The sequence below is a fragment of the Mustela erminea genome, chromosome 18 (genome assembly GCF_009829155.1).
Source record: "Mustela erminea isolate mMusErm1 chromosome 18, mMusErm1.Pri, whole genome shotgun sequence".
NCBI classification, from domain to species: domain Eukaryota; kingdom Metazoa; phylum Chordata; class Mammalia; order Carnivora; family Mustelidae; genus Mustela; species Mustela erminea.
In genome coordinates, this window is record NC_045631.1 from 14,922,735 (window position 1) to 14,944,170 (window position 21,436).

The window sequence follows — 21,436 nt, forward strand, 5'->3', positions numbered from 1 at the left end:
GGAGTGGGGTGAGGAGACTGCCCCCCCTTCTCTCTGGTCCCCTTTTAAGGAGACAAACCTCACTGCTATGGTTTTCCCCAGTGTCATAAAAACACCTTACACTGTGAATTGACACTTTACCTTTTATTTTCTGACTATCACTCAACTTTTCTGGTTTATCAGCAGGAAAATCAAAATTAAATACCAGTCGGGCTTACCCAAAAAGGCAGTGATGTGGCCATACTGAAACCTCAGGCTGTGTTTCAGACTCCATAGTCTCTCATGGTACACCTCTCCTTCCAATTTCTGTCAACTCCCTTCTCCTCTCCATCGCCCCATGTCCTCCATGTTATTTATTATGCTTCACAAATAAGTGAAACTGATAATTGACTCTCTCTGCTTGACTTACTTCACTGAGCATAATCTCTTTCAGTCCCATCCATGTTGCTACAAAAGTTGGGTATTCCTCCTTTCTGATGGAGGCATAATACTCCATAGTGTATATGGACCACATCTTCCTTATCCATTCATCCATTGAAGAGCATCTTGTTTGTATCCAGTTTGGCGACCGTGGCCATTGCTGCTATAAACATTGGTGTACAGATGGCCCTTCTTTTCACTACATCTGTATCTTTGGGGTAAATACCCAGGGGTGCAATGGCAGGGTCATAGGGAAGTTCTATTTTTAATTTCTTGAGAAATCTCCACACTGTTCTCCAAAGAGGCTACACCAACTTCCCACCAACAGTGTAAGAGGGTTCCCCTTTCTCCATATCCCCTCCAACACATGTTGTTTTCTGTCTTGTTAATTTTGGTCATTCTAACTGGTATAAGTTGATATTTCAATGTGGTTTTAATTTGAATTTCCCTGAGGGCTAGTGATGGACATTTTTTCATGTGTTTAATAGCCATTTCTATGTCTTCATTGGAGAAGTGTCTTTCCATATCTTCTGCCCATTTTTTGATATGATTGTCTGTTTTGTGTGTATTGAGTTTGAGGAGTTAAGTTACCTTTCTAAGCATTTATGTTCACCAATTTACAGTGTGAATGGTTTCATTTATTGTATCTTCTTAGTAGCCATTATTTACATCTTATGAACTATTAGCTGTTGTATGTTAATTTAAAAACCCTTCCTTGAGAACTGTTCTGAATTTTCTTACATACTTTAATAATTTTTAAATTGAATAATTGTTTCTTGTGCTGTATAATCATATCACATGAGTAAATGTGTCATTCTGACATTTTTCTCAAATGTTTATCCCCCAGGAGTTAAATTCATAAGGGAAATAGTGAATCATTTTCTCCTTCCAATTAGTTAGCAATGTTTCTACTTTTTTTTAATCTTAAAGTGTGATTCTGATTTATAGAAATATTTTTTCATCGTGTTTACTAGACCTTCATGCATCTTCTTTTGACAGTTTGTGAAATAATCGAGAAAATAAGACAAAAAAAATAAGGCAGATAGAGTCCAGAGTATTGCCTCTCAGATGGGATAGTCTACGAGAGAGCATGACCTCTCCGGAGACGCTTCACTCAGGCTAGCTCATGGTAAATGAAGGGGTGGAGGACACCTGGAGGGGAACACTAAAGAAGATCCTTCCACAAGGCCAGGGACATTGGAGATGGCAAATAAGGCATTCTTCCTTGATACATGTACCAAGTGCTCCAGGTCTACCAAGATAAATTATTTTGACGTAAATTCTGTCAAGGACTTTTTTGGCATTTATTGTGTGTATATATATATGAGATATATTAAATATTATATATCATATATATAAAAATTATATATCATATAATATATATAAAATTTTGCATTTACATGGTGATACTTCACCGACTTTGGCACGGTGTAATCATATCAATGCATCTGAATGGAAGCATCAGAATTTTTGAAATCTAATTACATTTAAATTATATCATGATACAATTTTGTAGATTGTCTCTACCCCAAATTGCCCTTGAGTTCTTGACTTGGACAGACACTATTTGGTCATAACATATTACTTTGCAATGTGCTGCTAAATCATAGTTATTGATCTTCCTAACATTTTATACAGGGGTATGTGTGTGTAAAATGTTCTCCATTAGCTGTTTAGGAGCTGGCACCCTACACATAACTTGAAGGATTTTCTTCTTTCTATATGTTTCAAAACACATTACAGATGCTTTTGAAGTAAGGTATATGCTGTCAAGAGGGTATAATACAAATATAATTCAGTTTCAATTGTCAGGCTTTCCTTTTGTCTACGTGATGTGTTGCTGAGGAACCACTCAGGTCTCTCACACAGCTGTGTTTCTGTTATCCCACCTTCCTGCTTTTGCCTTTGCAAATTTCAGCATGATTTAGGCATAAGCATTGACAACAGTTGCACCTCCCTCTGCATTGTACTGTATTTTATGTAAGTTATGCTAGACAACCTCTGCCTGCCTCTGAAGACCTATTCTTCTTCCTATGTCCTCCATGGCAGGTGGCCATGGAGGGTGAGCTGTAAGGGTGACTTCACTGGGCTCTTTGCCTTCAGTGATTCATTTGAGTTGTGTAAGAGATCAGAGAGAGGGAAGAATAGGAGTTTGGGTTATTTCACCAGGGTCCCTCCTAGAAGGTCCCGATGGTTGTGAGTCTAGAACGTCAAGACACTTCTGGGTGTGTCCGTGGCTCATGTCTCTCTCTGTAGGTCCTAACTGCCTCCCTTTCAGACCTTACACCTAAGGCTGATGGGCTACTGCTAGCTCCAGGGTAATATACTATTCTGTGGATTCCCGTCTGCCCACATTTAAAAAACATATTTCTGGGTGCCTGGGTGGCTCAGTGGGTTAAGTCGCTGCCTTCAGCTCAGGTCATGATCTCAGGGTCCTGGGATCGAGTCCCGCATCGGGCTCTGCTCAGCAGGGAGCCTGCTTCCTCCTCTCTCTCTCTGCCTGCCTCTTTGCCTATTTGTGATTTCTCTCTGTCAAATAAATAAATAAAATCTTTAAAAAAAAAGATACAACATAAATGTTTGTTTGGTATAGAGACGTGATTTAGATGTAGCATGTGAGTAAATTACTCTGGGTTATAACTAATTATCCTCAAAAGTGTTTTTGGACATATTTGCTTTGGCCAAGGAAGACATTCTCCAACCTAAAGACAGAGGCAGGGATTAAATGAACCCAAGGAATGTGAAGTTTCCACAATCTTAAATCTTATTACTTTGAAAATTTTTAATCTTATACATATGGTTAACTGCTAATTTACAAGATAAAATTGTCATTCTTTCTTTTTCACCTCAGCACCTCTAAGTCCCAGTAACAAACAGGAAAACCGTCTGAACTATCCCACTGTGGCTGGAATCCTGCAGTAAGAATTAGGAAGGCTAGCTGGAAACTTGCTTAAAGAGGTCTCCTATACTTGCCTCCTCTAGCTGTAGGTTTTATTTACTTATCTACTCACTTACTTAGAACTCCTGACAATCAGTACCAATAAAGAAATCTATTTGAATTACTGTCCTGGAACCTCAAGAGCCACTTTTGAAGAAAAGGCATCTGAGGTGGACCAGAAATGACAAAGGTGACGGAGGGAGCGATTTTGCTTTTTCACCAGATGATTTTAGCTCTAAAAAGAAAAAAAAATAGAAAATTATTGAACAGCTTTGGTCTTACCCTATATCATTATGGTGATTGATTATTATGTATAAACTGTAACAATATAAACTTAGTGTATGTATATATAGACACATACATAATATGACTATGTCTTCTATGTATGATTATGTACAGTTCCTATATGTAGATGACTGTATGTTGGACTAACAGGTGTGGAATGCATGCATACTCACGGGGGTGCACACACACATACACACACATATGCCCACATATACAGATGGCTTTGAATTTACGGTGGTTCAACTTAACAGTTTTTTGACTTTGATGGTATGCAAGTGATGTGCATTCAGGAGAAGCTGTACTTGGAATTCTGAATCTGGATCTTCCCAGGCTAGTGATATGTGACACGTGGTAGGCAGACCCTTCCCTGGGACTGTGGGCAGTGACAGCCGAGACTCCCGGGTCAACAGCTCACACACTGACAAGCATTCTGCACCCCAACAACCATGCCACTTGTCACTTTCCGTACAGTATTCAATACATTACACTAGACCGTCGACACTTTATTACAAACTAGGCTTTGTGTTAGATGATTTTGCACAACTGTAGGCTAATGTCAGTGTGCCCAGCACGTTTACGGTGGGTGAGACTAAGCTAGGGTGTCTAGGAGGTTAGGTGTGTTAAAATGTATTTTGATTTACTCATGACCAGCGTGTTAGGACACAGCCTCATGGTAAGTAGAGGAAGAGCCTTATATACTGTATCACTTAACCAATAATCTCAAACTGCATTTATGTGTGCCCACGTGCATACACACACACACGAAGTTAGTCGGAAACTTCTCTGGGCATTCTCTACTTTCTACTCATTATCACTTCCTTCTTTTTCGACAGAATCCTAATTTGCTTCTCCAGCCCACTGAAGCCACATTGCTATAAACGTCTCCACCCCTGGGTGCTGGGGTAAGACTTATTTTGTTTCAGGTAGGGGGGCAGCTCCTTTACTTTACCCACAGTTGGCTCTGGCATCCAAGTGTAAGGTGGGCAGCACAGAGCGTTTGTCTGAACATGGCTATTAGACCTCAAGGCAGTGCTGCCTGGCGCTGCTCACAACAAGAAGGCACAAGGAGACAAACTGAGAAAGCCAAGAGAACTAACTGTGGGGGCACTGGCCAGGTGCCTGTCACACTTCCAGTTAATAGAAGTATTTCCTCTTCTGTTTGCACGGCTGCAAGTCAAGGTTTCAGGTATAGAGATCCCAGAGCACTTTCATGGGTACGTGTGTCTTACTAAGTTCCTCCTCCACGCTCAGCCCTTACCTGTCATACCTGCAGAGCCATCCTTTATAAACACTTGCCATTTCATTTTCATATTTAAAATGATTCTCCACCTGGTTCCGTGGGAGAAGACAACTAAGAATGTTTAGCATGATTATATACTGTTCTTTCCGGACATTTATGTGTTATTGATCTCCCCAGGAAGACTTTGCTATTTACTGGTACTTGGACTTGTAGTGACTTTATTTTTTTTTTTAATTTTTTTTAAGGTTTTGTTTATTTATTTGAGAGAGAGAAAGAGAAATAGCAAGGAGAGGAGATGGGGGAGGGCCAGAGGGAGAAGGCGACTCCTTGCTGAGCAGGGAGCTCGACATGGGTCTTGATCTCTGAACTCCCAGATCATTACCTGAGCTGAAGGCAGACGCTTAACTGACTGAGCCACCCAGGTGCTCCCCACTTGTGGCAACTTTAAAGGGTGGGCCCTCTCAAATCCTGCCACCCGCATCCATGCTCTTCTTCATCTGCCTGATTGCATGAACTCACCCTTCCTCTTTTAGACCTGACTTCCCCTCTAGGTTTTCAATGCTACTACCTCCCCCATCCTTATCTCCTGTGACCATTCCACTTTGACAAGCAAGGTGTCCCTAAAATACTCATTCTTTCTGCCTTGAGCACGCATCTCACAATGCGGCAAAATTATGTTTCCTTATTTACTTCTCTTCCTAAATGTGAACTCCTGGTGGGGAAGGATGATATTTTTCTTTTTCCCCTTAGGGTCTGGCATATAGAATTGGCTCATTATTTTTGTTGATCTATATTATACGGGAGTACTTTTTGACATTCATTTAATCAGTGGGAAAAAAGAAAAAAGTAATTCCTGAATGCTAACAACTTGTGTCTAAAAGGATAATGTTGAAAGAGTTGAAAGAATAAAATTTAATGTCCACTTTAATAAGAATGTGGGGGAGGGGGATGTGGAAAATAAAAGGGCTTTCTGTACTTGACAAAGAACGAAGCTACTAGAGTGGTTCTTGGATGTTTATGCAAAGCAGGTATTTTTTTTTAATTTTTTATTTTTTATAAACATATATTTTTATCCCCAGGGGTACAGGTCCGTGAATCACCAGGTTTACACACTTCACAGCACTCCCCAATGTCCATAATCCCACCCCCTTCTCCCAAACCCCCTCCCCCCAGCAACCCTCAGTTTGTTGTGTGAGATTAAGAGTCACTTATGGTTTGTCTCCCTCCCAATCCCATCTTGTTTCATTGATTCTTCTCCTACCTACTTAAGCCCCCATGTTGCATCACCACTTCCTCATATCAGGGAGATCATATGATAGTTGTCTTTCTCTGCTTGACTTATTTCGCTAAGCATGATACGCTCTAGTTCCATCCATGTTGTCGCAAATGGCAAGATTTCATTTCTTTTGATGGCTGCATAGTATTCCATTGTGTATATATACCACATCTTCTTGATCCATTCATCTGTTGATGGACATCTAGGTTCTTTCCATAGTTTGGCTATTGTGGACATTGCTGCTATAAACATTCGGGTGCATGTGCCCCTTTGGATCCCTACGTTTGTATCCTTAGGGTAAATACCCAATAGTGCAATTGCTGGGTCATAGGGCAGTTCTATTTTCAACATTTTGAGGAACCTCCATGCTGTTTTCCAGAGTGGCTGCACCAGCTTGCATTCCCACCAACAGTGTAGGAGGGTTCCCCTTTCTCCGCATCCTCGCCAGCATCTGTCATTTCCTGACTTGTTGATTTTAGCCATTCTGACTGGTGTGAGGTGATATCTCATTGTGGTTTTGATTTGTATCTCCCTGATGCCGAGTGATATGGAGCACTTTTTCATGTGTCTGTTGGCCATCTGGATGTCTTCTTTGCAGAAATGTCTGTTCATGTCCTCTGCCCATTTCTTGAATGGATTATTTGTTCTTTGGGTGTTGAGTTTGCTAAGTTCTTTATAGATTCTGGACACTAGTCCTTTATCTGATATGTCATTTGCAAATATCTTCTCCCATTCTGTCAGTTGTCTTTTGATTTTGTTAACTGTTTCCTTTGCTGTGCAAAAGCTTTTGATCTTGATGAAATCCCAATAGTTCATTTTTGCCCTTGCTTCCCTTGCCTTTGGCATTGTTCCTAGGAAGATGTTGCTGCGGTTGAGGTCAAAGAGGTTGCTGCCTGTGTTCTCCTCAAGGATTTTGATGGATTCCTTTCGCACATTGAGGTCCTTCATCCATTTTGAGTCTATTTTTGTGTGTGGTGTAAGGAAATGGTCCAATTTCATTTTTCTGCATGTGGCTGTCCAATTTTCCCAGCACCATTTATTGAAGAGGCTGTCTTTTTGCCATTGGACATTCTTTCCTGCTTTGTCGAAGATGAGTTGACCATAGAGTTGAGGGTCTATTTCTGGGCTCTCTATTCTGTTCCATTGATCTATGTGTCTGTTTTTGTGCCAGTACCATGCTGTCTTGATGACGACAGCTTTGTAATAGAGCTTGAAGTCCGGAATTGTGATGCCACCAACGTTGGCTTTCTTTTTCAATATCCCTTTGGCTATTCGAGGTCTTTTCTGGTTCCATATAAATTTTAGCATTATTTGTTCCATTTCTTTGAAAAAGATGGATGGTACTTTGATAGGAATTGCATTAAATGTGTAGATTGCTTTAGGTAGCATAGACATTTTCACAATATTTATTCTTCCAATCCAGGAGCATGGAACATTTTTCCATTTCTTTGTGTCTTCCTCAATTTCTTTCATGAGTACTTTATAGTTTTCTGAGTATAGATTCTGTGTCTCTTTGGTTAGGTTTATTCCTAGGTATCTTATGGTTTTGGGTGCAATTGTAAATGGGATGGACTCCTTAATTTCTCTTTCTTCTGTCTTGCTGTTGGTGTAGAGAAATGCAACTGATTTCTGTGCATTGATTTTATATCCTGACACTTTACTGAATTCCTGTATAAGTTCTAGCAGTTTTGGAGTGGAGTCTTTTGGGTTTTCCACATATAGTATCATATCATCTGCGAAGAGTGATAATTTGACTTCTTCTTTGCCGATTTGGATGCCTTTAGTTTCCTTTTGTTGTCTGATTGCTGAGGCTAGGACCTCTAGTACTATGTTGAATAGCAGTGGTGATAATGGACATCCCTGCCGTGTTCCTGACCTTAGCGGAAAAGCTTTCAGTTTTTCTCCATTGAGAATGATATTTGTGGTGGGTTTTTCATAGATGGCTTTGATGATATTGAGGTATGTGCCCTCTATCCCTACACTTTGAAGAGTTTTGATCAGGAAGGGATGCTGTACTTTGTCAAATGCTTTTTCAGCATCTATTGAGAGTATCATATGGTTCTTGTTCTTTCTTTGATTGATGTGTTGTATCACATTGACTGATTTGCGGATGTTGAACCAACCTTGCAGCCCTGGAATAAATCCCACTTGGTCGTGGTGAATAATCTTTTTAATGTACTGTTGAATCCTATTGGCTAGTATTTTGTTGAGTATTTTCGCATCTGTGTTCATCAAGGATATCGGTCTATAGCTCTCTTTTTTGGTGGGATCCTTGTCTGGTTTTAGGATCAAGGTGATGCTGGCCTCATAAAATGAGTTTGGAAGTTTTCCTTCCATTTCTATTTTTTGGAACAGTTTCAGGAGAATAGGAATTAGTTCTTCTTTAAATGTTTGGTAGAATTCCCCCGGGAAGCCGTCTGGCCCTGGGCTTTTGTTTGTTTGGAGATTTTCAATGACTGTTTCAATCTCCTTACTGGTTATGGGTCTGTTCAGGCTTTCTATTTCTTCCTGGTTCAGTTGTGGTAGTTTATATGTTTCCAGGAATGCATCCATTTCTTCCAGATTGTCAAATTTATTGGCGTAGAGTTGCTCATAGTATGTTCTTATAATAGTTTGTATTTCTTTGGTGTTAGTTGTGATCTCTCCTCTTTCATTCATGATTTTATTTATTTGGGTCCTTTCTCTTTTCTTTTTGATAAGTCGGGCCAGGGGTTTATCAATTTTATTAATTCTTTCAAAGAACCAGCTCCTAGTTTCGTTGATTTGTTCTATTGTTTTTTTGGTTTCTATTTCATTGATTTCTGCTCTGATCTTTATGATTTCTCTTCTCCTGCTGGGCTTAGGGTTTCTTTCTTGTTCTTTCTCCAGCTCCTTTAGGTGTAGGGTTAGGTTGTGTACCTGAGACCTTTCTTGTTTCTTGAGAAAGGCTTGTACCGCTATATATTTTCCTCTGAGGACTGCCTTTGTTGTGTCCCACAGATTTTGAACCGTTGTATTTTCATTATCATTTGTTTCCATGATTTTTTTCAATTCTTCTTTAATTTCCCGGTTGACCCATTCATTCTTTAGAAGGATGCTGTTTAGTCTCCATGTATTTGGGTTCTTTCCAAACTTCCTTTTGTGGTTGAGTTCTAGCTTTAGAGCATTGTGGTCTGAAAATATGCAGGGAATGATCCCAATCTTTTGATACCGGTTGAGTCCTGATTTAGGACCGAGGATGTGATCTATTCTGGAGAATGTTCCATGTGCACTAGAGAAGAATGTGTATTCTGTTGCTTTGGGATGAAATATTCTGAATATATCTGTGATGTCCATCTGGTCCAGTGTGTCGTTTAAGGCCTTTATTTCCTTGCTGATCTTTTGCTTGGATGATCTGTCCATTTCAGTGAGGGGAGTGTTAAAGTCCCCTACTATTATTGTATTATTGTTGATGTGTTTCTTTGATTTTGTTATTAATTGGTTTATATAGTTGGCTGCTCCCACGTTGGGGGCATAGATATTTAAAATTGTTAAATCTTCTTGTTGGACAGACCCTTTGAGTATGATATAGTGTCCTTCCTCATCTCTTATTATAGTCTTTGGCTTAAAATCTAATTGATCTGATATAAGGATTGCCACTCCTGCTTTCTTCTGATGTCCATTAGCATGGTAAATTCTTTTCCACCCCCTCACTTTAAATCTGGAGGTGTCTTCGGGCTTAAAATGAGTTTCTTGGAGGCAACATATAGATGGGTTTTGTTTTTTTATCCATTCTGATACCCTCTGTCTTTTGACAGGGGCATTTAGCCCATTAACATTCAGGGTAACTATTGAGAGATATGAATTTAGTGCCATTGTATTGCCTGTAAGTTGACTGTTACTGTATATGGTCTCTGTTCCTTTCTGATCTACCACTTGTAGGCTCTCTCTTTGCTTAGAGGACCCCTTTCAATATTTCCTGTAGAGCTGGTTTGGTATTTGCAAATTCTTTCAGTTTTTGTTTGTCCTGGAAGCTTTTAATCTCTCCTTCTATTTTCAATGATAGCCTAGCTGGATATAGTATTCTTGGCTGCATGTTTTTCTCGTTTAGTGCTCTGAAAATATCATGCCAGCTCTTTCTGGCCTGCCAGGTCTCTGTGGATAAGTCAGCTGCCAATCTGATATTTTTACCATTGTATGTTACAGACTTCTTTTCCCGGGCTGCTTTCAGGATTTTCTCTTTGTCACTGAGACTTGTAAATTTTACTATTAGGTGATGGGGTGTGGGCCTATTCCTATTGATTTTGAGGGGCGTTCTCTGAACCTCCTGAATTTTGATGGTCGTTCCCTTTGCCATATTGGGGAAATTCTCCCCAGTAATTCTCTCCAGTATACCTTCTGCTCCCCTCTCTCTTTCTTCTTCTTCTGGAATCCCAATTATTCTAATGTTGTTTCATCTTATGGTGTCACTTATCTTTCGAATTCTTCCCTCGTGGTCCAGTAGCTGTTTGTCCCTCTTTTGCTCAGCTTCTTTATTCTCTGTCATTTGGTCTTCTATATCACTAATTCTTTCTTCTGCCTCATTTATCCTAGCAGTGAGAGCCTCCATTTTTGATTGCACTTCATTAATAGCTTTTTTTATTTCAACTTGGTTAGATTTTAGTTCTTTTATTTCTCCAGAAAGGGCTTTTATATCTCTCGAGAGGGTTTCTGTAATATCTTCCATGCCTTTTTCGAGCCCGGCTAGAACCTTGAGAATTGTCATTCTGAACTCTAGATCTGACATATTACCAATGTCTGTATTGATTAGGTCCCTAGCCTTCGGTACTGCCTCTTGTTCTTTTTTTTTGTGTTGAATTTTTCCGTCTTGTCATTTTGTCCAGATAAGAGTATATGAAGGGGCAAGTAAAATACTAAAAGGGTGGCAACAACCCCAGGAAAAAATGCTTTAACCAAATTAGAAGAGATCCAAAATCGTGAGGGGGGAGAAAGGGGATAAAAAGAGGTTCAAAAAGGAAGAAAGAAAAAAAAAGAAAAAAGAAAAAAAGAAAAAGAAAAAAGAAAAGAAAAGAATTTAAAAAAAAAAAAAAAAAAGGAAAACACCTTTCAGAAAGTGGTTGTTTTTCTGTTTCCAGAATTGCTGTTCTTCTTCTCTTCGATCTGCCGATGGATTTTCAGGTGTTTGCAATCTTTAGATAAGCTATCTAGCTGATCTCCGGCTAGCTGAAGCAGTCTCAGCCAGCTACTTCTCCGCCATCTTGACTCCTCCCTCGGAACCTTCATTATTAAAGTCATATTTTATCCTTCATTGTATCTATATTTATTTTTTGTTGACACATAGGGTTTTTTCTTCTTAAAAAAATTTTGGTTACAACTTCTTCTGATCAAAATACACCCTAAATCTAGCACAGTTATAGTCTCCATCCTGAGCAAATTGTCTCCAATTTTTTTTCTTTATTCTCCCAACCAATTTATCCTTATCAACTCCTTTTATAGAAATTTAAAAAAATTTTTTTCATCTTTATAATCATATTCCATCCCTTCATTGTGTTTACCCTTATATATGTTTTTCATTCTTTAAAATTTTGGGAGGTAGTTTCTTCTAGGAGACCAAAATACTCCCAAAATTAAGTGGGTGACCCTGTTCTATTCAACAGTCCAATATATTTTTTTCTTTATTTGTTGATGTTTAATTTTTTTTCTGAACTTCTTTTTACCCCCTTCCTTCCCCCCATGATTTGGTGTCTCTTCTGATTTGGTTAAAGCACATTTTCCTGGGGTCTTTGCCACTCTTTTAGTATTTTATTCACTCCTTCATATATTCTTATCTGGATAAAATCACAAACAGAAAAACTCACCACAAAAAAAAAAAGAAAAAAAAAACAAAAACAAGAGGCAGTACTGAAGGCTAGGGACCTAAACAATATGGACATTGGTAATATATCAGATCTAGAGTTCAGAATGATGATTCTCAAGGTGCTAGCCAGGCTTGAAAAAGGCATGGAAGATATTAGAGAAACCCTGTCTGGAGAAATAAAAGCCCTTTCTGGAGAAATAAAAGAACTAAAATCTAACCAAGTTGAAATAAAAAAAATCTGTTAATGAGGTGCAATAAAAAAAATGGAGGCTCTCACTGCTAAGATAAATGAGGCAGAAGAGAGAATTAGTGATATAGAAGACCAACTGACAGAGAATAAAGAAGCTGAGCAAAAAAGAGACAAACAACTACTGGACCACGGGGGAGAAATCGAGAGATAAGTGATAGTGTAAGATGAAACAACATCAGAATAATTGGAATTCCAGAAGAAGAGAGAGGGGAGCAGAAGGTATATTGGAGAGAATTATTGTAGAGAATTTCCCTAATATGGCAAAGGGAAAAAGCATCAAAATCCAGGAGGTGCAGAGAACCCCCCCAAATTAAGTAAGAATAGGTCCACACCTTGTCATCTAATATTAGAATTTACAAGTCTTAGCGACAAAGAGAAAATCCTTAAATCATCACAGGACAAGAAGTCTGTAACATACAATGGTAAAAACATTAGATTGGCAGCAGACTTATTGACAGAGACCTGGCAGGCCAGAAAGAACTGGCATGATATATTCAGAGCACTAAATGACAAAAACATGAAGCCAAGAATCCTATATCCAGCTAGGCTCTCATTGAAAATAGAAGGAGAGATAAAAACCTTCCAGGACAAATAAAAGCACAGAATTTGTAAACACCAAACCAGTTCTACAGAAAATATTGAAAGGGGTCCTCTAAGCAATGAGAGAGCCTAAAAATAGTAGACCAGAAAGGAACACAGACAATATATAGTAACAGTCACCATAGAGGCCATATAATGGCATTAAATTCATATCTCTCAATAGTTACCTCGAATGTAAATGGGCTAAATGCCCCAATCAAAATACACAGGGTATCAGAATAGATTAAAAAAAAATCAATAGGTTGTCTACGAGAAACTCATTTTAGACCCAAAGTCACCTCCAGATTTAAAGTGAGGGGGTGAGGGGCACCTGGGTGGTTCAGTGGGTTAAAGTGAGGGGGTGGAAAACAATTTATAATGCCAATGGACATCAAAAGAAAGCTGGGGTGGCAATCCTTATATCAGATCAATTAGATTTTAAGCCAAAGACTATAGTAAGAGACGAGGAAGGACACTATATCATACTCAAAGGGTCTGTCCAGGAAGAAGATCTAACAATTTTAAATATCTATGCCGCTATCATGGGAGCAGCCAACTATATAAACCAATTAAGAAAAAAATCAAAGAAACACATCGACCATAATACAAAAATAGTAGGGGACTTTAACACTCCCCTCACTAAAATGGGCAGATCATCCAAGCAAAAGATCAACAAGGAAATAAAGGCCTTAATGACACACTGGACCAGATAGATATCACAAATATATTCAGAGCATTCCATCCCAAAGCAACAGAATACACATTCTTCTCTAGTGCACACAGAACATTCTCCAGAATAGATGACATCCTGGGCCATACATCAGGTCTCAACTGGTATCAGAAGATTGGGGTCATTCCCTGCATATTTTCAGACCACTGCTCTGAAGCTAGAATTCAATCACAAGAGGAAATTTGGAAAGAACCCAAATACATGGAGACTAAAGAGCATCCTTCTAAAGAATGAATGAGTCAACCAGGAAATTAAAGGAGAATTGAAAAAACTCATGGAAACAAATGATAATGAAAACACAGTGGTTCAAAATCTGTGCGACACAGCAAAGGCAGTCCTGAGAGGAAAATATATAGTGATACAAGCCTTTCTCAAGAAACAAGAAAGTTCTCCAATAAACAACCTAACCCTACACTTAAAGGAGCTGGAGAAAGAACAGCAGAGAAAGCCTAAACCCATCAGGAGAAGAGAAATCATAAAGATCAGAGCAGAAATCAATGAAATAGAAACCAGAAAAGCAATAGAAGAAATCAACGAAATTAGGAGGTGGTTCTTTGAAAGAATTAATAAGATTGATAAAACCCTGGCCAGACTTATCAAAAAGAAAAGAGAAAGGACCCAAATAAATGAAATCATGAATGAAAGAGGAGGGATCACAACCAACACCAAAGATATACAAACAATTATAAGAACATATTATGAGCAATTCTATGTCAGCAAATTTGACAATCTGGAAGAAATGGATGCATTCCTAGAGACATATAAACTATCACAACCGAACCAGGAAGAAATAGTAAACCTGAACAGACCCATAACTATAAGGAGATTGAAACAGTCATCAAAAATCTCCAAACAAACAAGAGCCCAGGGCCAGACAGCTTCCCAGGGAAATTCTACCAAATATTTAAAGAAGAATTAATTTCTATTTCCTGAAACTGTTCCAAAAAAAAAAAAAGAAAGAAATGGAAGGAAAACTTCCAAACTCATTTTATGAGGCCAGCATCACCTTCATCCCAAAACCAGACAAGGATTCCATCAAAAAAGAGAATTACAGACCAATATCCTTGATGAACAGAGATGTGAAAATTCTCACCAAAATACTAGCCAATAGGATCCAAGAGAACATTAAAAGGATTATTCACCACGACCAAGTGGGATTTATTCCAGGCTGCAAGGTTGGTTCGACATCCACAAATCAACCAATGTGATACAATACATTAATAAAAGAAAGAACAAGAACCATATGATACTCTCAATAGATGCTGAAAAAGCATTTGACAAAGTACAGCATCCCTTCCTGATCAAATTTTTGAAGTGTAGGGATGGAGGGCACATACTTAAATATCATCAAAGCCATAAACCCACTGCAAATATCATTCTCAATGGAGAAAAACTGAGAGCTTTTCTGCTAAGGTCAGGAACATGGCAGGGATATCCATTATCACCACTCCTATTCAACATAGTACTAGAAGTCCTAGCCTCAGCCATCAGACAACAAAAAGAAATTAAAGGCATCCAAATCAGCAAAGAAGAAGTCAAACTATCACTCTTTGCAGATGATATGATACTATATGTGGAAAACCCAAAGACTCCACCCCAAATCTGCTAGAACTTGTACAGGAATTCAGTAAATTTTCAGGATATAAAATCAATGCACAGAAATTAGTTACATTTCTTTACACCAACAACAAGACAGAAGAAAGAGAAATTAAGAAGTCAATCCCATTTACAATTGTACCCAAAACCATAAGATACCTAGGAACTAACCGAACCAAAGAGGCAAGGATCTATACTCAGAAAACTATAAAGAACTCATGAAAGAAATTGAAGAAGACATAAAGAAATGGAAAAATGTTCCATGCTCATGGAGTGGAAGAACAAATATTGTGAAAACGTCTATGCTACCTAAAGCAATATACACATTTAATGAAATCCTTGTCAAAATCCCATCCATTTTTTTTTCAAATAAATGGAACAAATAATCCTGAAATTTATATGGAACCAGAAAAGACTTCGAATAGCCAGAGGAATATTGAAAAAGAAAACCAAAGTTGGGGGCATCACCATTCCAGACTTCAAGCTCTGTAACAAAGCTGTCATCATCAAGACAGTATGGTACTGGCACAAAAACAGACACATAGATCAATGAAACAGAATAGAGAGCCCAGAAATAGACCCTCAACTCTATGGTCAACTAATCTTTGACAAAGCAGGAAAGAATGTCCAATGGAAAAAAGACAGCCTCTACAACAAATGGTGTTAGGGAAATGGGACAGCCCCATGCAGAAAAATGAAACTGGACCATTTCCCTATATCACTCACGAAAATAGACTAAAAATGGATGAAGGACATCAGTGCGAGAAAGGAATCCATCAAAATCCTTGAGGAGAACACAGGCAGCAACCTCTTAGACCTCAGCCGCAGCAACTTCTTCCTAGGAACATCGCCAAAGGCAAGGGAAGCAAGGGAGAAAATGAACTATTGGGATTTCATCACGATCAAAAGCTTTTGCACAGCAAAGGAAACAGTTAACAAAACCAAAAGACAACTGACAGAATGGGAGAAGATATTTGCAAATGACATATCAGATAAAGGGCTAGTATCCAAAATCTATAAAGAGTTTATCAAACTCAACATCCAAAGAACAAATAATCCAATCAAGAAATGGGAAGAAGACATGAACAGACATTTCCTCAAAGAAGACATCCAGATGGCCAACAGACACATGAAAGAGTGCTCCACATCACTCGGCATCAGGGAAATACAAATCAAAACCACAATGAGATACCACCTCATACCAGTCAGGATGGCTAAAATTAACAAGTCAGGAAATGACAGATGCTGGCAAGGATGCAGAGAAAGGGGAACCCTCCTACACTGTTGGTGGGAATACATGCTGGTGCAACTGCTCTGGAAAACAGCATGGAGGTTGCTCAAAAAGTTGAAGACAGTGCTACCCTATGACCCAGCAATTGCACTACTGGGTATTTACCCTAAAGATACAAACGTAGTGATCCGAAGGGGCACGTGCATCCAAATTTTTAAAGCAGCCATGTCCACAATAGCCAAACTATGGAAAGAACCTAGATATCCATCAACAGATGAATGGATAAAGAAGATATGGTGTATATATACACAATGGAATACTATGCAGCCATCAAAAGAAATGAATTCTTGCAATTTGCGACGACATGGATGGAACTAGAGGGTATTATGCTTAGCGAAATAAATCAGTTGGAAAAAGACAACTCTCATATGATCTCCCCGATATGAGGAAGTGGAGATGCAACATAGGGGGTTTGGAGGGTAGGAAAGAATAAATGACACAAGATGGGATCCGGAGGGAGACAAACCATAAGAGACTCTTCATCTCACAAAACAAACTAAGAGTTGCTGGGGAGAAGAGGGAGGGAGAGGGTGCTGGGGTTTTGGACATTGGGGAGGGTATGTGCTATGGTGAGTCTGGGAAGTGTGTAAACCTGGTGATTCACAAACCTGTACCCCTGGGGCGAATAATGCATTATATGTTTATATTAAAAAAAGCAAACCAATTAGTACAAATGAGATCATAAGAAGAGGTGAAGCCACCCTCATCTTTGATCCCACTTCTCTGTTCTTTTCCTCAGAGGCACCAACATTCCCAGTTAATAAGGATTTTCTCTAGAAATATTCACTGCATATACAAAATATGTATATACATCCAAAAGGGTTATAATATACTTTGGTAATAACTGATAGCGGCTTTTTTATTAAGTTAATTACAAATCAACTGTAGTGAGCACAGTGATGCCCTCTTTCTGAAAATGAACTAATTTACAAGGTTTGATGAGGAAAGTCCACAGAGGTGGAGGTAGGCTATGGTGGGCAGTGGATGTCCCAGACAACCAGCTTCCCTTCCATTGTCGTGGAAAGTATTTGTGTTAAATTCAAATGAAAGACTGACTGGCTAAACTTTCCAATGAGCTTGTTGAAGGTCTGCATTTCAGAAGACAGATTACACATTACGTTGGTGATAAATATAAAACAAAGCATTTGTCAGTATAGCATATTTGATAATATTACATTGATTTGCAGTAGGAAAAAAAGATAAAATAAAAAACCAATCACTAGGAAATCTCTTCCCCATGAATTGCCATGGTGCAGGCCGTTCTGAACCTCTGGAGGTTTGCTAGGAGCAAGTGAAGGGTTGTGTACAGGGTTCATTAAACTGTTTGTTTCAAGCAAATGAAAAAGTGTTTAACCACTTGTTTATACCTGTTCAACTTCTCTTGCCAAGGTTTCAGAGACTGATAAAAGAAACTAAAGTCTGTCTTGTGCAAAAGCATGCTCCAGTTGTAAGATATCGCAGAATAATTATCCCAGTCTTATAACTATAAGCCTTTCCCATAAACTATTTTCCCATCAGTAGAAATTAAGTACTGTACACAGACATGACCCTGACATTTCATGAAATCTGTGCTACATAAAATAAAGCATGAGAGCCATCTTTCTTAGGCAATGTCTTGGAGACAAATTGTAGAAAGAACCCAGAGTGGTGAGTGGAGCCCCACAATGAATGTATAGCGAATGAATCAATCAAAGAAACATCCTCATTTGTCACGTGATACAGCAAGTTTGCTGCCCCCTTCTCTAACGACACAGAGAAGACCCTAGGGCTCACCTCTTCTGCCCTGAACACAGGAGGGTCAGAAAAACAATAACTGGTCAAGGGAGGACATTAAGTTCTTCCTAAATGCTGCTCTACTTCCATACAAGGCATTGTCATGGCTTGTGGGTTCTGTATTTGCAAACTCACCTACTCGCTAAAATTTATAACCCCCAAATCAACCCTTGTGGCCCTTTCATGATGGTTTGCAGACATGTGCAAATGCGGAGTGACAAAAACCTGACTCTCCCTGTGCACATGTTCCTAGCTGAGTCAAGTGAGGACATGCTCTGCCTTCTTATTCCAGACAGAGATCACAAGTAGGCAGAGAGGCAGGCAGAGAGGGCACAGGGGGAAGCAGGCTCCCTACTGAGCAGAGAGCCTGATGCAGGGCTCGATCCCAGGACCCTGGGATCATAACGTGAGCAGAAGCTCAGAGGCTTTAACCCACTGAGCCACACAGGCACCGCTCTGCTCACGGCTTGTTAAGAGGACAACTGTCCAGAGCAATCCACAGATTCAATGCAAGCTCTAAAATGTTCCAGCGCAGTTTCTTGCAGTGACAAAAAAACTTGTTATGGCTGGTGGCTACTGTATCAGCTCAGCTTAAAAAAGCTGTGAGGAAATTTTTTGCAGAGGCCTAGAGGGACGGTGGGGGGCCAGAAGGAGAGACATGGACATGAAGCTGCAGCATGACATATGCCCAGCTGAACCCAGTCATCCAGGCCCTTTGACTGGGTTCTGGGTCCTGCACCCAAGTGAGCACTTTGCACAGTGTCTGGTGCATCATAGGGACCGAGCAGCCGTGTGGTGAGTGAAGGGTGCAAGGATGAGTACGACGACATAGAACAGAAGAGTAGACTTGGTGGGTGTCCTTGGCAAGTCACTTCAAGAAAACTGAGACTAATAATTTCTGGGTCTCAGGAGCAGTTAAGAGCATGTCTAGAGCAGGAAAGGCTGCTGGCCAGTGACTTCAGACAAATTACCTAGTACTTAACAGTAGCACTCCATTGCGTTACTAAAGAACTCCTTCCCAGCACGTTTGCATGGACTGCGGGAGATACTTGCTGTAACAAACTTAGCAGAACCTGGCACATAATACATGCTCAAAAAAAATATTGCTCACTATCAAGAAGATTAAAATGATATCAAGGACACGGCAGGTGTTTTTTTTTGTTTTTTGTTTTTTTTTTTTACAAGCGCTAGTGTACCATAACTGAACGCCAGCAAAACCAAAAGTAGGTTTGGACTTGGGCTCGGTGTGACTGTAGACATAGCTTTGCACACTCAAACTGAGCTCACTTGAACACCATACTCTTTGAGGAGGTTGAGGGTATATGCTGGCATTTCCACGGCTAAGGTCCACCTCCACATGCAAAATTTCTGTGAGTGACAGCAGATGGAGGAGAATGAGAAGGTTCCTGAAGGCTGTTGACAAACCTGACACCTCTCGTGGTAGCCATGTAGCTTTGGCCCCGGAACATGACACCATGAGCTAAACCCCAGGAAGAGAACCCCCAATGAGGGGCCATGGGGTCCGGTCCTTCCCTGAGAGCATCACATCACCACGTGGCCCAAGCAGAGCTGCTCACCAGGACCCAGTTGACAGGCTGGCCAGCTTACTGAGGCTGCCTCCACCTGCCCCATACCTGGATTTTAGCATCGGAGATGGTTGCCAGATATTTGGCATCCCAGGTGATGGCTATGGTCCTGATGCCATTGTCTTCTGGGCAGCTGTCAAATATTGTGCGCACAGGAATACTGCAAAACAGGACCAGGGAACACCCATTTGCGGAGGTCTGCCTTGCTCCCTGGAGGGACTCACTTCAAAAGCTATAGAGGAAACAAATGTGGTCCATCCATACAACAGACTGCAATGCAGCCATACAAAGGAAGGAAGCATGGACCCCGGCTGTATCAGGGGTGGACCCATCAAAACATCACATGAAGTAGAGAAGCCTGACACAAAGACCACACATTGTTCGAGCTAATTGAGATGAAGTGTCCAGAATTAGAAAACCCACAGGGATGGACTGGCATGTCAGTGGCTGTCAGGGGGAATGGGAGGGATTACTGATGGCTTTAGGTTTTCCTTTTGGGGTTTTGGAACTGGGGGCACCCAGCGGGCTCAGCTGGTGGAGCATGTGACTCCTGACCTTGGGTTTGTGGGTTCCAGCCCCACGTTGGGCATAGAGATGACTTTAAAACAGCAGTTGGAACTAGATACAAGTGGCGATGGCATAACATTGTAAACATGCTCAATGCCACTGAATCTCAGGCTTCACAATAGTGAATTTTACCTTATGTGAATTTTACCTCATTTAAAAAAATAATAAAACTAACTCAGCATTATGCAAAGGTGCTGTTTGTTCTCTTCATGAAGTCAACTGTCACCCACTATTGAGCGCTGATTCTGTGCCAGGCATGAAGGACGGAAATAAGGAAAAAAAAGATGCCTAGGTCATTACCCCAGTTCTCAGGAAAACGAGCGCCCTCCCACCTAAGTGGGAATGAAGATAAGCACAGGCTTTCTAGACAGCAACCTAGCTGCATCTGTCAAAATTTTAAATGCAAACACCCTAGGACTCAACAATTCCTCTTCTACAGCTTTTTTCCCAGAAAAATAATAGTGAAATTAAATAGAGATAAATATAAAATCATGTTCATCATGGCACTGCTTTAATGGCAAAAAAATCTCGAAACACAAATATCCACGGATGTGGGAACTGTTAAAAAAACATTATGCCATAACCATATAATGAAAAACTAGGCTACTTGCAAAAAGATTGAGGCAGGGGTGCCTGGGTGGCTCAGTTGGTTAAGGGGCTGCCTCCAGCTCAGGTCCTGGGATCAAGTCCTGTATCAGGCTCCCTGCTCAGTGGAGAGCATGCTTCTCCCTCTCCCTCTGCCTGTTGCTCTGCTTACTTATGCTCTCTCTCTCTTTCTCTCTCTCTGTAAAATAACTAAAACAAATCATAAAAAAAAAGAACAAGGTCGATGTGGGAAGGTGACCAAAATTTTGTGAAAAAAGCAAATTGCCAAACAGTGTAGTTAGCTTCATCCTGCATGAGGGAGAGAGAGTGCACACATTTCTGTGCAAGGAAGTCTAGAGGAACAGATTCTAAACTAAACAAGGGTGACTCTGGAGACGTGTCTGGGTAAGGAAGGACTCACTTTTTCTTCCCTCATTCACTACAATACCGTGTCACTGCCAAGACTGTAGAACCCTATGAAGCAGGAAAAACCTTGTCACATAGTGAAATTAAACAGAATTAAGTG

The 21,436-nt window shown here is 40.0% G+C and overlaps 1 pseudogene; it reads right to left on the reverse strand.

The window, feature by feature from the left end:
* LOC116577991 overlaps positions 1–21,436 on the reverse strand; it is a 34,844-nt pseudogene that overhangs the window by 1,366 nt on the left and 12,042 nt on the right.